Source organism: Odontesthes bonariensis, chromosome 2 (genome assembly GCF_027942865.1).
Source record: "Odontesthes bonariensis isolate fOdoBon6 chromosome 2, fOdoBon6.hap1, whole genome shotgun sequence".
Taxonomy (NCBI): Eukaryota; Metazoa; Chordata; class Actinopteri; order Atheriniformes; family Atherinopsidae; genus Odontesthes; species Odontesthes bonariensis.
This window is the reverse complement of record NC_134507.1, coordinates 33,325,896-33,340,781: the sequence shown is the minus strand read 5'-3', so window position 1 is coordinate 33,340,781 and position 14,886 is coordinate 33,325,896. Positions and strand designations below refer to the sequence as shown.

Below are 14,886 nucleotides of genomic sequence, written 5' to 3'. Positions count from 1 at the left end.
TTTGTTTTCCCGTCCTCATTCTGTCAGCTTTGTCAACACTACTGCAATGATAATAAAGCTACCCTTGAATTGAAATTAATTGAATTGAAGTGAATTGAATTGAATTGAAATCATATTACCAGTTCACTTTAAACGGTAGTCTGCCATAGATTGGTACTGTGTACGCTGATGTGTCAGTGGGCTTGTGTGAGGTCATGCGTCAGAACATGATATGAAGGGCCTCATCCTGGTAATTAGCCCCGGGCCTCAGAGAGTGTTAATCTGGCTCTGGTTGGAGGTAACATCACTACACCCAGGACGAAGCTCAGCCATTGCACACCGGCTGTACTGACCCTTGCGAATTCCCCAAATGTGGGAATCTCGACTGCATAATTTCTGGTAGTGGGGGACTGCGTTCCCGCTCTCCCCTGATTTGACTGTATAACGTGAATATCCCTGGGCAACTCAACCTTGGTTTTTGTCCTGGTGTTGCTGCTTTAACGACACCTTTCCATCTTTAAAACCCATGTTTTGCAAGGTTTGCTGAATGCTGCGGCAGGTCTGCACAGCTGATATGCAGCTGCGCAGTTGTCAGGTGAGGTCATACAGTGCAGTCACAACAGGCAGGTGGGCGTTGCCTTAGTGATGGCAACAACGAGATGAGAATACGGCAGCATTTCTGCACTGGAGATATTAAGCCGTGAGGGTTTGCCTCAACTAAGAATTTTCCCAGTGTTCGTTGGGTGTGGCTCTAGAGATGGGGAGAGTGGAAAAACTAAATCAATTTGTGCTCCAAGTTCCTTGGTTGTTGAAACAAGAACTGATCAGAAAGATGAAGAAAAGCCGGACTGTTTTAATCTGCAAGCTTTTCAGATTCAGGTTAGCTGCTGGCATGGCACTGCAGACAGTTGAATTTGCTGCACCGTCCGGCCGAGTGAGGCACCTGGAAAAGAGGTGTCAGCCTCTGACAGTTCCAACTCATACTTACCTGGCAGGGGAGATACCATGATCAAGAAGGTGGTTCACCCAGGACGAGGCTCAGCCATTGCACACCGGTTGTGCTGACCCTTGCGAATTCCCCAAATGTGGGAATCTCGACTGCATAATTTCTGGTAGTGGGGGACTGCGTTCGCGCTCTCCCCTGATTTGACTGTATAACGTAAATATCCCATGGCAACTCTACCTTGGTTTTTGTCCTGGCGTTGCTGCTTTAACGACACCTTTCCATCTTTAAAACCCATGTTTTGCAAGGTTTGCTGAATGCTGCGGCAGGTCTGCACAGCTGATATGCAGCTGCGCAGTTGTCAGGTGAGGTCATACAGTGCAGTCACCCCAGGCAGGTGGGCGTTGCCTTAGTGATGGCAACAACGAGATGAGAATACGGCAGCATTTCTTCACTGGAGATATTAAGCCGTGAGGGTTTGCCTCAACTAAGAATTTTCCCAGTGTGGATGGGTGTGGCTCTAGAGATGGGGAGAGTGGAAAAACTAAATCAATTTGTGCTCCAAGTTCCTTGGTTGTTGAAACAAGAACTGATCAGAAAGATGAAGAAAAGCCGGAGTGTTTTAATCTGCAAGCTTTTCAGATTCAGGTTAGCTGCTGGCATGGCACTGCAGACAGTTGAATTTGCTGCACCGTCCGGCCGAGTGAGGCACCTGGAAAAGAGGTGTCAGCCTCTGACAGTTCCAACTCATACTTACCTGGCAGGGGAGATACCATGATCAAGAAGGTGGTTCACCCAGGACGAGGCTCAGCCATTGCACACCGGCTGTACTGACCCTTGCGAATTCCCCAAATGTGGGAATCTCGACTGCATAATTTCTGTTAGTGGGGGACTGCGTTCGCGCTCTCCCCTGATTTGACTGTATAACGTAAATATCCCTGGGCAATTCTACCTTGGTTTTTGTCCTGGCGTTGCTGCTTTAAGGACACCTTTCCATCTTTAAAACCCATGTTTTGCAAGGTTTGCTGAATGCTGCGGCAGGTCTGCACAGCTGATATGCAGCTGCGCAGTTGTCAGGTGAGGTCATACAGTGCAGTCACCCCAGGCAGGTGGGCGTTGCCTTAGTGATGGCAACAACGAGATGAGAATACGGCAGCATTTCTGCACTGGAGATATTAAGCCGTGAGGGTTTGCCTCAACTAAGAATTTTTCCAGTGTGGATGGGTGTGGCTCTAGAGATGGGGAGAGTGGAAAAACTAAATCAATTTGTGCTCCAAGTTCCTTGGTTGTTGAAACAAGAACTGATCAGAAAGATGAAGAAAAGCCGGACTGTTTTAATCTGCAAGCTTTTCAGATTCAGGTTAGCTGCTGGCATGGCACTGCAGACAGTTGAATTTGCTGCACCGTCCGGCCGAGTGAGGCACCTGGAAAAGAGGTGTCAGCCTCTGACAGTTCCAACTCATACTTACCTGGCAGGGGAGATACCATGATCAAGAAGGTGGTTCACCCAGGACGAGGCTCAGCCATTGCACACTGGTTGTGCTGACCCTTGCGAATTCCCCAAATGTGGGAATCTCAACTGCATAATTTCTGGTAGTGGGGGACTGCGTTCGCGCTCTCCCCTGATTTGACTGTATAACGTAAATATCCCTGGGCAACTCTACCTTGGTTTTTGTCCTGGCGTTGCTGCTTTAAGGACACCTTTCCATCTTTAAAACCCATGTTTTGCAAGGTTTGCTGAATGCTGCGGCAGGTCTGCACAGCTGATATGCAGCTGCGCAGTTGTCAGGTGAGGTCATACAGTGCACTCACCCCAGGCAGGTGGGCATTGCCTTAGTGATGGCAACAACGAGATGAGAATACGGCAGCATTTCTGCACTGGAGATATTAAGCCGTGAGGGTTTGCCTCAACTAAGAATTTTCCCAGTGTTCGTTGGGTGTGGCTCTAGAGATGGGGAGAGTGGAAAAACTAAATCAATTTGTGCTCCAAGTTCCTTGGTTGTTGAAACAAGAACTGATCAGAAAGATGAAGAAAAGCCGGACTGTTTTAATCTGCAAGCTTTTCAGATTCAGGTTAGCTGCTGGCATGGCACTGCAGACAGTTGAATTTGCTGCACCGTCCGGCCGAGTGAGGCACCTGGAAAAGAGGTGTCAGCCTCTGACAGTTCCAACTCATACTTACCTGGCAGGGGAGATACCATGATCAAGAAGGTGGTTCACCCAGGACGAGGCTCAGCCATTGCACACCGGTTGTGCTGACCCTTGCGAATGGCGATGTGCTGAATAGGAGTGCAATTGACCCTGCGAGCCATTGGCTTAGAGTCCACGTAGGTGCAATTAAGAATTCTGATGTCACTGACCTCAAGAGTAATTTGCATATGCCTTCCTCCAGGTCTTGTGGACCAGGATGGACCAGGAAGGACCAGGATATTACAGCACAAATGGCACACAATTTTATAGTTGCACCAAGCATAAGCCCCCTGCATCCATTTGCGCACAAAAGTCCCCTCCTGGCATGCTTTTGCATGGTTTTGTCATGTCAATCAACAGAATAAAGTGTTAAATGCATTTATTGTCATACTTTTGCCGTATCTCAAGTGTGTGTATGAACAAAAAGCTATTCAAAATTCATGCCATGTATTTTTTTTTGCTCCCTTTCTTTCAATAAAGTATTGTTGATTATCACTTACTCCTATGCCTCTTATGCTACTTCCCTAGAAGCCATTTATTTATATGGCACTTATTTCTGATAACTAGGCTCTGTTATTGTTGAATCAATTGACAGACACTCCACGACTCATTGTGACTGTAGCACTGACCATTTTTATTCAGTACCACAGCAAACAGCATCCAAGGGCAATGTTGACACCAGAGTGTGCAGTGCCGAGGAACAACAAAAGGTGCTGCGTTAAAGGGCACTCAGAGAGGGCACAGAGGACCATGAATTGCATGGCATTGTGGAGCAATACAAAATGTAATGGCACAGTTTACAGAGCATCACAGAAGTGCAACTTTAAAGGGCACAGTGCAGAGAACAACCCCACATAAAGTGAATGAAATAGGGCAACAGTGCAGAGAACAACCCCACATGAAGTAAATGAAACAGGGCAACAGTGCAGAGAACAACCCCACATAAAGTGAATGAAATAGGGCAACAGTGCAGAGAACAACCCCACATTAAGTGAATGAAACAGGGCAACAGTGCAGAGAACAACCCCACATAAAGTAAATGAAATAGGGCAACAGTGCAGAGAACAACCCCACATTAAGTGAATGAAATAGGGCAACAGTGCAGAGAACAACCCCACATAAAGTGAATGAAACAGGGCAACAGTGCAGAGAACAACCCCACATGAAGTAAATGAAACAGGGCAACAGTGCAGAGAACAACACGTGCCATGTTTAAGGGCAATTGTTCGTCCAGAACACAGAGAACAACCCCACATAAAGTGAATGAAACAGGGCAACAGTGCAGAGAACAACCCCACATAAAGTGAATGAAACAGGGCAACAGTGCAGAGAACAACACGTGCCATGTTTAAGGGCAATTGTTCGTCCAGAACACAGAGAACAACCCCACATAAAGTGAATGAAACAGGGCAACAGTGCAGAGAACAACCCCACATAAAGTGAATGAAATAGGGCAACAGTGCAGAGAACAACACACAGAATGCAGAGCATGAATACAGCAACTATATACACTATTTACAAGGGGCCGACCGTTCACTCCTCCAGTCCGTCCACAACGGACATGAAGTGTTCAAAGTTTTTGAAAACTATGTCTTCCAGTCCTTTGGAGGGTGAACGGTGGATCTCAGGGCAATATGTCTTTTTTTCATATTTTTTGTGTCCCTGGATTTTGTGCCCGCAAACTTTGCAGGCCGGGAGACGCTGCACCTCCACGCCCAGCTCAGTGGGGTGGTCTGCCAGCTTTCTCTTGTACAGAGTCGATCGGTACCACGACAACCCTGCCACAGCACTTTGTCTAGAGGGCGGCTTTACACCTGGCCTGATGGGCACAGACGCCGTGACCTGCGGGATGGAGGCCTGACCAGCAGGCTGTGTGGAGGAGGAGACGAGGGGCAGCAGAGGCGTGGTGATGGTGGAAGGGGCAGAGCAGGAGACGAGGGGCAGCACTGCAGTGGGCCTGGTGATGGTGGACGGGGCAGAGCAGGAGACGAGGGGCAGCAGAGGCGTGGTGATGGTGGAAGGGGCAGAGCAGGAGATGAGGGGCAGCAGAGGCGTGGTGATGGTGGACGGGGCAGAGCAGGAGACGAGGGGCAGCACTGCAGGAGGCCTGGTGATGGTGGACGGGGCAGAGCAGGAGACGAGGGGCAGCACTGCAGTGGGCCTGGTGATGGTGGACGGGGCAGAGCAGGAGACGAGGGGCAGCAGAGGCGTGGTGATGGTGGACGGGGCAGAGCAGGAGACGAGGGGCAGCACTGCAGGAGGCCTGGTGATGGTGGAGGTGGTGGGGATTCTCCTCACCGGCAGACGGAGCAGCTGTGGAGGAGGCTGCGGCGTCTCCAGCAGCAGGTTGGTCCGACCCTTCAACACCTTGGTGCCGGCTGTGCTGGGCGTGGGGACGTACTCCATCACGGGGTAGTCGGGTGGAGGGAGGACGTCCGGCTGGCGCGGTGCAGGAGGCAGCTGCTCACAAGACACAGACGCGGCCTTTGAGGTCACAGCTGGCTGCCTGGTGGCGTGGAGGTTGACCAGCCTCTCCTGCTGGCGGATGAAGTCTCTCACCGTCTTGGTGTTAATTTTGGGGAGAGGGATGCCCGCCTTGCACAGGACGGGGTCCTCTACCAAGACCCGGTGCTGGATCCTCTCATAGGCCTTGAGAATGTTGGCCTTCTCAGGGCTGGAGCGAGAGGCCTGAGGGCTGCGCAGCCACAGCAGCTTGACCAGCACGTACATCAGCCGGTTGTGCTGCGGGCTGATGTCCTGCTGAGCTGGCGCGTACCTCCTAGCCATCTTTACCCGCTGGACCACGGCGGCGTCAGCCAGGTCGTCCCTCTTGGTCCGACAATACAGCGTGTTGCCCCAGTGGGTGCGGTAGAGCTGGTGGTACCGCTGTGGCTGCTTGTCATGCTCCTCCACCGCATTCCAGGCATGAAGGACCCTGTTCCGCTCTGCTGTGCTGAGGAGCAGCTTCTGCTCTGTCAAGCCGACCTCCAGCAGCGCAGCACAGAAAGCCTCCAGCTTCTGGAACCCGGGCAGAGGACTGACACTGCAGACATCATCCTGTAAAACACACACACACACAGAAAAGTAGGTAAGTTTCAATGTATACGATGTCTTGTTTTTTTTAGCGGGTCACATGTATCGCTGTATTCTCTTCTATCAGTATGTATTGGACTCACAAAGGCAGGAGGGTTGACCGAAGCAGTCTCGCTGCTGGTCAGTCTGATGTGGGGCTCCACATCAGTACGGTCCTCCTCGCTCTGGTACGCCTCGTCGGCGTCTGGGTCGACCTCCCCAGGCTGTACGACTTCCTCCTCCGGCCCAGGACCGTCGCTGACGATGCCCTCCAGCGAGAACGCCTCCCCCGTGCTTTGGCTGAAGAGGTACTCCAGCCCGAGCAGCTCATCGGACTGGACATCAGCCGGGGCCCGGAAGTTGCGCTCCACTGGCTCGCCCAACAGCTGCTGGCAGCGGGAGTTCAGGCGGTCAATGAGCGGCGCAGAGTACACCCGGTGGTGCCGCCCTCCGCCCCCAAACACCGCGTCTGAGCTGCGGTCAGCGTTCCACCTGGCGATGCCGCTTATCAGGTAAACCTGATAAGGCCGCGCCGCACAGTGGGGACCTGAACATCACAACAAACAGGTATTATCAGTACCTCAGTTATCATGTGATAAACGTGTTTTTTTTGTTGGTATTTTTCCCCCTTAGATTACCTGGAATCATGTGGGGCAAAGATTTATGGAACCCCTCCAGGCTGTTGCTCCCACGCAGGCCCTTGTAATATGGGACGTCCACACCGTTGATGGTGGTGGTGCGGGCGACACGATACATGACCATGCCTGGGGGGTCCTGGATGCACTCCAGGTGTCGCTGCTGGGCTGCCCACATCTCATCAATGGCCGCTGTAAACACACACACACATGTTGAGCTGTAGTCATTTTGCACGTGTGTGTGTGTGTGTGAGGTGTTTTTTTTTCCTTACCAGGGGACTTGAAGAGGCTGACGCCGCTCTCATCCAGCCCTGCTGGACCCTTCAGGTCCTCGATGAGGAGGTGGACCAGGCGAAACGTCTCCTGGGCCCCGAGGGTGACGCGCCGGACATGGTGCTTCAGCTGGTCCCGGGAGACGTACCGCCGGACCACGTCCTCGTCACTCACCACCTCCATGGTGGCCGGGTCTCTGGCCCTGATGGCAGCGATGAGGAGCTGGAGGTCCTCGCGGTTGTAGGCCAGCACCGCCCCGACCAGTGCGGATTTAAAGGGGCCGTATTTGGAGTGAGCCTCCGTTCTTAGAGCGGCGTCAAAACGGTGGAGCCAGTGGAAAATGTCCAGCCTCACCACCATCCCCTCGTCCACCCAGGACTGGAACATGATCTCCACCGCGGTCGGACCCTGTGCTTTGCAGCAGCCGCGGTCGATGTAGAGGATCTGGGGGACGGGCTGGTTTGCGAGGCGAAACCTCTCCATCACCCCACGACACATGGGCCCCAGCTTCTCCACCGACTCCTCGCAGGTGAGCACAAAGCTGACGATCTGGGAGAGCTCGTTGCCGATGCTGGTGAACCACTCAGCCGAGCCCTTGCCCTCCCCAGACAGCTTCTTCACCACCTACAACAAAACAAACAAACAAATACAGTTTAGCTTTGCATAATGTGGTGTTTCCCTGTGAGTACTTGTATGCAACACACTTTTGGCTAACTTGCCTTCTTCGTGGAGTCCATTTTCAGCACTTTGCCGAACGTGGACAGGATCTGGCTCCGGTAATCCTGCACGTTGTCCGCCTCGGCCAGGAGGAAGGCGTGGCGCAGGAGCCGGGCGCAGGGAACCGCTCTCGGAGGGGGCGGTGCCTGGAACTCCCTGTGGCCCAGCGCAGAGACGATGCCTCTGGGTTCCACCAGGGCCATGAGGAGTGTGGTGTAGAGGTCCTTCCTCTCGTGGTAGTCCTCCAGGTGGTTCTCCTGCACCTGCCGCCACACCTTGACCATCGTGTTACCCTCCGTTCTGTCACGCAGGAGGCGATGTGCCTCGCTCAGCTGCCGGAGGATGGCGTCGTCCCACGCCAGCCACCGACCCATGGGTCCGCTCTCTCCACCTCTGGCAGCCTTGAGACACGGCCCGCACGACAACACCTCTGTCGCCAGGGTGTACCAGCCCAACACATCACAGATGTGACGTACCTAAAACAGAGAGAGAGAGAATCACAGGTCAATCACAGGTTGCAGATATGCAACAAGCTTTTTATTTATTTACATTATTTATTTACATTACATTTTTTGCATTTTATGTGTGCTTCCCTTTTTCACAACAAAGATCTGTGAAATCTTTTTGATTTGTTGTTGAATGGAAAGTTTATGATGGTTGCGTTCCGCACTTTGTATTAAGAATGTTCAATAAAGATCTATTACATACATTTTATTGTGGTAGCAGCAGTTCACTATACCTTTTTTGCCAATCGATCTGCAGAGAATGACTTGGTTGTGTGAACAAAATTAATCAGGAAAGCCCACAGTTGCAAATATGCAACATTGCCTAAAATGATTAAAAATAGCCCAATTTCAAAAATTCCAAAAATATTGGTTTATTCCCACCCAAAAAGATGCAAGAAGAGCCAAAATGATTTTTTTCAATGATTATTCGTATGCTTGGGTGCTACAAGGTTAAGTAGTCCATGGTGATGTGTGTATTTCTCTGAGCACAGCTGTGCAGAGACTGAGCCTTACCCGGGAGTGGTAGCCAGACTTGGAGAGGTGTGAGTTGCCTCCAGCCCCGGCACACTTCTCTCCGCGCGGACACTTCAGGGAGCACCGCCACACTCCAACGGGACGCCAGAAGAAAAAGCGGCCTCGGAAAAAGGCCTGTGGAGTGGGAATGCCGCCGCTCACAAAGCCGGGTGGCTCGGGTGGGTAGAACCACATCCGGTCTGACTTCAACACTCGCCGCCTTCTAATGGCGCCCTTTATGTCCTTGTAGACCTGGACTGGTGTGAAGAGGCCTCGCTCGCTGTCCTCCTTCAGCCAGGGGATGTCGGCAGAGGGGATTCCGTTGGGGTCTTCCCAGAGGCGCACCCAGCCTTCCAGCTCCACCTGCAAGACACAAGGTGTACAACAACGCACAACATTTAGTTATTTATTTTCCCTAATGTGGTGATTTTGTGAAATGCATTAACATTGCTTGTGTATTTTGTGATTTTACACTTACAGAAGAGTCACTCTGTGACAAGGTGGTGGCAGACGCAGGCTGTGAGGTCGACGGCGGCTCCTCGGGACGAGCATCAGGGGGACCCTGACCAGGCGCTGAGGACGGCACGGGCGTCTGTTGTTCAGGAGACTCAGTAGAGGCAGCCTTGCTGGTGGACGGCTGTGAGGACAGCAAGAGCTGCTTTGAGGCAGCCTTGCTGGTGGACGGCTGTGAGGACAGCAGGAGCTGCTTTGAGGCAGCCTTACTGGTGGACGGCTGTGAGGACAGCAGGAGCTGCTTGTGCTGTGTTGAGGCAGCCGTGCTGGTGGACGCCTGTGAGGACAGCAGGAGCTGCTTGTGCTGTGTTGAGGCAGCCGTGCTGGTGGACGGCTGTGAGGACGGCTTCTGCTGCTTGCTGCGCCTTTCCTTCTTGCTGGTAGACTTCTTTGGAGAAGCTGGCACGCTGGTGGAGAGTGGCGACGGCTGTTTGGGACCCTCGGCGGACATAGGAGGAGGCTGACTGGCGGAGATGGGCTCCCCATGGCTCTCGAAGGTGATGAGGGCATCCACCAGAGCAGTGTCGTCCGGAGCGTCGTCAGACCATGGCGCCTGGGAGGTGGCAGCTGCAGCAGGGGCCCTTGAAGTGGCAGCGGCGGCAGCAGCAGGAGGAGGAGTGGCGCTCTGTGAATTACAGGTGAGTGTGAGCTATTACATTATTATTGGGTTTTGCAGTGTAGTTACAGAATGCAGTGTAGTTACAGAATGCAGTGTAGTTACAGAATGCAGTGTAGTTACCTCTTTATCCAGTATATACTGTCTGAAGCGTTTGAGTGACTTCGAGGTGATGTCACTCTCCCGCATCAGCAGCCACTGCTTGACAGAGCTGTGGGCCTCCTGCGCCATCCTCCGCTCCTGCTCACTGCCGGCTTGAGGGTCAGATTGGTGGCGCTGGTACCACTGCCACATCTCGAGGAACGTGAACGACCGGAAACGGCCCATGCCGTAAATGGCCTTGTCCACGTTCCTCTCGAGGTGGCAGGAGATGGCCGGAAAAAGCTCCACGTACTGCAGCAGGCTGTCCTTCAGCCACTCCTCATTGATGGCCCCACGCTTCTCCGGCTGCCGGCTCTCTTTAACGTGGCGGTCGACGAGACTGAAATGCACACACACACACACACACACACACACACACACGCTGTTAGTTTCAGTGAAGGGAAAACTGTTCCTGGCTTGCTTTGGTTTTCTTGTAAATGCTTACTACTTGACGTAGCCCACGTCGTTCTCGACCAGCCACTTGAAGGTCCGGCCGGTGTAGCGGCCGAAGGTCAGGACCAGCTGCCCCAAGTACTGGGCCTCAGTCGGCCTCTGTACGCCGCAGCGCCTCTTTGCTGAAGACGAGACATGTTATGACCTCAGTGAACAGGCAAGCAAAAGCTCTAGTGCACCACATTGTCATTACTTATATATTTATAGTATAAATGCAATGCCAAGATGTTTACCCTCCTCAAAGGCAGTCTTGGGGTCCCTCAGTTTATCGTCCCTCGGACAAACCTGACCTCTCCCCTGCTGGGCCTTGGCTGCCTTGGAGGCTGCCAGAACGCATTGCTGCCTCTCTGCCGGCAGGCTGGTGTTCAGGATGTTGAGGGCTGGCAGCAAAGTATCCATGTCCTGAAATTGTCAACAGACTTTTAGCAATATCATGATCATTATAACCATTGCAATAGTCACTATTATTAGACAAATGGAGGCAAAAGCCATAGCATTGCCACCAGAATTGAAAATGTACAACAGGCAAATGTAACACGTATTAAAATTCATCCAAACGAGGTGGATATTTTATTTTTTTTTTTTGCATAAATAATGGCTCCGGGCCAAATCACAGACGCACTTGACAGAGTTGCAGCTTGAAAGAGCGCATGTGCACTGTCGCTGATGTCACTCGACTTTCATTTTACAACGCTAAAAACGTTATCTATTATCTGTTGATGTGACATTCACAAAGTAGACAGGAAAATGATATAAATATAGCCATGACGTATTTTTTTCTTTTGCTAAAAATAAACTTTATAGCGTTGATTAAACAAAACACCCATGGAGCAACGCGCAGATATTTACAGCGTACGGTCACCCAGCTTTAACATTACGCTTAAAACCTTGTATTAAAAATAAACAGGTGATCTTCTTAATAAATTACAGAGGTATATCGCTAGAATATGATCGCAGACGAGCTAGAGGGTCTGGCTGCAGACCTGTACTGCCGCTGGTGTCACTCGACTTCCATGTTACAACGTTAAAAACGTTATCTGTTATCTGTTGATGTGACATTCACAAAGAAGACAGGAAAATGATATAAATAAAGCCATGCTGTATATTTTTTTTCCTAAAAATAAACTTTATAGCGTTGCTAACACCCTCCGGTCACCCAGCTTTAACATTACGCTAAAAACCTTGTATTAAAAATAAACAGGTGATCTTCTTAATAAATTACAGAGGTATATCGCTAGAATATGATCGCAGACGAGCTAGAGGGTCTGGCTGCAGACCTGTACTGCCGCTGGTGTCACTCGACTTCCATGTTACAACGTTAAAAACGTTATCTGTTATCTGTTGATGTGACATTCACAAAGAAGACAGGAAAATGATATAAATAAAGCCATGCTGTATATTTTTTTTCCTAAAAATAAACTTTATAGCGTTGCTAACACCCTCCGGTCACCCAGCTTTAACATTACGCTAAAAACCTTGTATTACATATAAACAGGTGATCTTCTTGATAAATTACAGAGGTATATCGCTAGAATATAATCGTAGTAGGTAAATGCGGGACATTTTTTATCAATTACAGAGGTATATCGCTAGAATATGATCGTAGTAACAAACTGTACCTTCGTAGCAGCCTCTCGGTATTTCGCGAGTTGGTTTGGCTTGAATTGGCCAAGAGCCTCTCTGATTGGCCTAGAGTCTACATTTAGAATGTAGACTCCTCTCTGATTGGCCTAGAGTCTACACTTAACGTAGACTCTAGGCCAATGACAGGCCGTAACTGTCTACAAGAAACGTAGACTTTTGCACTTCAGTTCGGAAATCTTCTGCGAGCTCCCCAAATGTGGGAATCTCGACTGCATAATTTCTGGTAGTGGGGGACTGCGTTCGCGCTCTCCCCTGATTTGACTGTATAACGTAAATATCCCTGGGCAACTCTACCTTGGTTTTTGTCCTGGCGTTGCTGCTTTAACGACACCTTTCCATCTTTAAAACCCATGTTTTGCAAGGTTTGCTGAATGCTGCGGCAGGTCTGCACAGCTGATATGCAGCTGCGCAGTTGTCAGGTGAGGTCATACAGTGCAGTCACCCCAGGCAGGTGGGCGTTGCCTTAGTGATGGCAACAACGAGATGGGAATACGGCAGCATTTCTTCACTGGAGATATTAAGCCGTGAGGGTTTGCCTCAACTAAGAATTTTCCCAGTGTGGGTTGGGTGTGGCTCTAGAGATGGGGAGAGTGGAAAAACTAAATCAATTTGTGCTCCAAGTTCCTTGGTTGTTGAAACAAGAACTGATCAGAAAGATGAAGAAAAGCCGGAGTGTTTTAATCTGCAAGCTTTTCAGATTCAGGTTAGCTGCTGGCATGGCACTGCAAACAGTTGAATTTGCTGCACCGTCCGGCCGAGTGAGGCACCTGGAAAAGAGGTGTCAGCCTCTGACAGTTCCAACTCATACTTACCTGGCAGGGGAGATACCATGATCAAGAAGGTGGTTCACCCAGGACGAGGCTCAGCCATTGCACACCGGCTGTACTGACCCTTGCGAATTCCCCAAATGTGGGAATCTCGACTGCATAATTTCTGGTAGTGGGGGACTGCGTTCGCGCTCTCCCCTGATTTGACTGTATAACGTGAATATCCCTGGGCAACTCTACCTTGGTTTTTGTCCTGGCGTTGCTGCTTTAACGACACCTTTCCATCTTTACAACCCATGTTTTGCAAGGTTTGCTGAATGCTGCGGCAGGTCTGCACAGCTGATATGCAGCTGCGCAGTTGTCAGGTGAGGTCATACAGTGTAGTCACCCCAGGCAGGTGGGCGTTGCCTTAGTGATGGAAACAACGAGATGAGAATACGGCAGCATTTCTGCACTGGAGATATTAAGCCGTGAGGTTTTGCCTCAACTAAGAATTTTCCCAGTGTGGGTGGGTGTGGCTCTAGAGATGGGGAGAGTGGAAAAACTAAATCAATTTGTGCTCCACGTTCCTTGGTTGTTGAAACAAGAACTGATCAGAAAGATGAAGAAAAGCGGGACTGTTTTAATCTGCAAGCTTTTCAGATTCAGGTTAGCTGCTGGCATGGCACAGCAGACAGTTGAATTTGCTGCACCGTCCGGCCGAGGGAGGCACCTGGAAAAGAGGTGTCAGCCTCTGACAGTTCCAACTCATACTTACCTGGCAGGGGAGATACCATGATCAAGAAGGTGGTTCACCCAGGACGAGGCTCAGCCATTGCACACCGGCTGTACTGACCCTTGCGAATTCCCCAAATGTGGGAATCTCGACTGCATAACTTCTGGTAGTGGGGGACAGCATTCGCGCTCTCCCCTGATTTGACTGTATAACGTGAATATCCCTGGGCAACTCTACCTTGGTTTTTGTCCTGGCGTTGCTGCTTTAACGACACCTTTCCATCTTTAAAACCCATGTTTTGCAAGGTTTGCTGAATGCTGCGGCAGGTCTGCACAGCTGATATGCAGCTGCGCAGTTGTCAGGTGAGGTCATACAGTGCAGTCACCCCAGGCAGGTGGGCGTTGCCTTAGTGATGGCAACAACGAGATGGGAATACGGCAGCATTTCTTCACTGGAGATATTAAGCCGTGAGGGTTTGCCTCAACTAAGAATTTTCCCAGTGTGGGTTGGGTTTGGCTCTAGAGATGGGGAGAGTGGAAAAACTAAATCAATTTGTGCTCCAAGTTCCTTGGTTGTTGAAACGAGAACTGATCAGAAAGATGAAGAAAAGCCGGACTGTTTTAATCTGCAAGCTTTTCAGATTCAGGTTAGCTGCTGGCATGGCACTGCAGACAGTTGAATTTGCTGCACCGTCCGGCCGAGTGAGGCACCTGGAAAAGAGGTGTCAGCCTCTGACAGTTCCAACTCATACTTACCTGGCAGGGGAGATACCATGATCAAGAAGGTGGTTCACCCAGGACGAGGCTCAGCCATTGCACACCGGCTGTACTGACCCTTGCGAATTCCCCAAATGTGGGAATCTCGACTGCATAATTTCTGGTAGTGGGGGACTGCGTTCGCGCTCTCCGCTGATTTGACTGTATAACGTGAATATCCCTGGGCAACTCAACCTTGGTTTTTGTCCTGGCGTTGCTGCTTTAACGACACCTTTCCATCTTTATAACCCATGTTTTGCAAGGTTTGCTGAATGCTGCGGCAGGTCTGCACAGCTGATATGGAGCTGCGCAGTTGTCAGGTGAGGTCATACAGTGCAGTCACCCCAGGCAGGTGGGCGTTGCCTTAGTGATGGCAACAACGAGATGAGAATACGGCAGCATTTCTGCACTGGAGATATTAAGCCGTGAGGGTTTGCCTCAACTAAGAATTTTC

General features: G+C 50.7%; 8 non-coding genes and 1 pseudogene across 8 annotated transcripts; all 9 read left to right on the top strand.

Annotated features, from left to right (window-relative positions):
- Window positions 1–253: 253 nt before the first annotated feature.
- LOC142366543 (U1 spliceosomal RNA) lies at window positions 254–410 on the top strand. Its single transcript, XR_012766845.1, has one exon. It is a non-coding gene; the product is annotated as a U1 spliceosomal RNA (small nuclear RNA).
- A 549-nt stretch (window positions 411–959) lies between these two features.
- LOC142401938 (U1 spliceosomal RNA) lies at window positions 960–1,123 on the top strand. Its single transcript, XR_012773238.1, has one exon. It is a non-coding gene; the product is annotated as a U1 spliceosomal RNA (small nuclear RNA).
- Window positions 1,124–1,671: 548 nt separating this feature from the next.
- LOC142402505 (U1 spliceosomal RNA) lies at window positions 1,672–1,835 on the top strand. Its single transcript, XR_012773382.1, has one exon. It is a non-coding gene; the product is annotated as a U1 spliceosomal RNA (small nuclear RNA).
- A 548-nt stretch (window positions 1,836–2,383) lies between these two features.
- LOC142365941 (U1 spliceosomal RNA) lies at window positions 2,384–2,547 on the top strand. The gene has a single exon (XR_012766683.1). It is a non-coding gene; the product is annotated as a U1 spliceosomal RNA (small nuclear RNA).
- A 549-nt stretch (window positions 2,548–3,096) lies between these two features.
- LOC142366623 (U1 spliceosomal RNA) lies at window positions 3,097–3,222 on the top strand (annotated as a pseudogene).
- Window positions 3,223–12,290: 9,068 nt separating this feature from the next.
- On the top strand, window positions 12,291–12,450 carry LOC142366634 (U1 spliceosomal RNA). Its single transcript, XR_012766855.1, has one exon. It is a non-coding gene; the product is annotated as a U1 spliceosomal RNA (small nuclear RNA).
- Window positions 12,451–12,999: 549 nt separating this feature from the next.
- Window positions 13,000–13,163, top strand: LOC142402150 (U1 spliceosomal RNA). The gene has a single exon (XR_012773300.1). It is a non-coding gene; the product is annotated as a U1 spliceosomal RNA (small nuclear RNA).
- Window positions 13,164–13,711: 548 nt separating this feature from the next.
- Window positions 13,712–13,875, top strand: LOC142366307 (U1 spliceosomal RNA). Its single transcript, XR_012766778.1, has one exon. It is a non-coding gene; the product is annotated as a U1 spliceosomal RNA (small nuclear RNA).
- A 549-nt stretch (window positions 13,876–14,424) lies between these two features.
- On the top strand, window positions 14,425–14,588 carry LOC142366302 (U1 spliceosomal RNA). The gene has a single exon (XR_012766776.1). It is a non-coding gene; the product is annotated as a U1 spliceosomal RNA (small nuclear RNA).
- Window positions 14,589–14,886: the final 298 nt, after the last annotated feature.